We start from the raw sequence: 1,897 nt of genomic DNA, 5'->3' as shown, positions 1-1,897 counted from the left end.
CAGAAAAAAATAGAAAGAGGAAATGAAAAAAAGTGAGAGAGATCAAAAAAAGAGATAACAAGATAGAGAGAGAGAGAGAGATTGAAGATTAGGAAGTAAAAGAAAAATTGTGAGAGAAAAACTGAAAAAGGTGAGAGAAAAAGTCACAGTAAACGGTTAGAGAGAAATTGAGATAATGTTAAAATATAAATATTATTTAAATTTAAATATAAGAAAGAGAAACAAGTAGCAAGAGAGAGAGAGAGAGAGAGAGAGAGAGAGAGAGAGAGAGAGAGAGAGAGAGAGAGAGTGAGAAAGTTAAAAAAGGAGAAAAGGAAGAAAGAAATAGAAGAATGCAGAGACAGGAAAATGAGACGGAAGAGATAAAAGAACGGAGACAAAGTGAAAAATAACAAAATAAATGGAAAAATAAAGAAAAAAAGAGAGAATGAGAGAGGAAAGACAGAGAGAAAAGCCTCATTAAAAACCCTACAAATAAAGATGTGGAAACTACATAAAATACTACTACTGCTTTTACTGCGGCTGCTACTACTACTGCTACTACTACTACTACAACTGCTACAACTACTACTGCTACAACTACTATTGTTAATACCATCACAATTTATGTATGTATGTTGATATGTATGTGCGTGTGTATGTATGCACGCGTGTGTGATGCGTGTGGATGCATGTATTTGTGTGTATGTGTATATTATGTACATATGCATGTGTGTATTAATGTTGGTATGGGGTTTTAAAAAGATGTATATTCAGAATTCATCATCATTTTATTGCACACAGTCTTAATGGCTATAACCCTTTTCATTGTATAAATACAGACATTAGATGCTGTCTTGTCTGCCTTTATGTTTGTTCGTGTATATGTTTGCATGTTTGTAGAATGTTGTGTTTGTTTTGTGGGATTGTCTGTATGTTTATACACGAGGGCAGACAGACACACTCACACACACACACACACACACATATATAAATAATTATTTATTTATTGATTTATTTTGTTTATTGTGCCATGTTAGATTAAGGAAATAATGAAGACTGTGTTTTTTTCTTATAATTTTTTCGTTGAAAGGCACTGATAACCCTTTATTTTTGTTGATTATGACATGATATTTTTTTTGATAGCGCTTTTGAGATCCTTTGAATTAGCGCTTTATTAAAATTTTCATTAATAATAATAATAATTTATATTTATATTTGTGTTTTAATAATTACAAACGACATTCTGATAAAAATGTAAGAGTTGATTACTTAATAATTTTGATTCCATTTTTGTTTTTTTTAAGGATTTGTAATATAAATGTGAGTTTACATGAACTAAAATATTTAAAATATGCTTTCCTTTTTATAATCGTCACTGGTAATCTTACAAGAAAACCATGTTTTCTTTTCGATTTTCAGATCATTTCTTTTCATTGATATCATTTCTTTGATTTCTTGGTTTGATGAAATGAAAATTTCAAATGTCAAATATATAATGTCTGTATATATAAATATATATATATATAAATATATATGTTGGTAATAGACCATAATTTTTACAATATTCTATAAATTCTACCGAATGTTTGGCGTTAATATGTTTGTAGTTCGATTTTTCTCACTAAAGTTTTTTGGTGAACGTTTAGTTTATTAAAATTCAAAATAAACTTATTTTTCGAATTCATGCTGTAAATAAGGCCATATTTCGATTCCGAATGAATCATCGTCAGTGCTCCTTGTTGTATACATAGGGAAATATTGACTTTGTCAAGATAAACTTTGACGTTGTAAAAATTAACTTTGGTGTTGTAAAATTGAACTTTGATGCGAATTAGGTGTCAAGTTTCTTAATTGGTTGGTCATCTTCTTTGTCTCCTTTTCTTCATCGATAGCATCATATTCTTCTTTGTCACTG

This window comes from Helobdella robusta (assembly GCF_000326865.2).
Source record: "Helobdella robusta unplaced genomic scaffold HELROscaffold_16, whole genome shotgun sequence".
In the NCBI taxonomy this organism is placed as follows: domain Eukaryota; kingdom Metazoa; phylum Annelida; class Clitellata; order Rhynchobdellida; family Glossiphoniidae; genus Helobdella; species Helobdella robusta.
The sequence above is the reverse complement of the archived record's forward strand: the minus strand, read 5'-3'. Positions refer to the sequence as shown.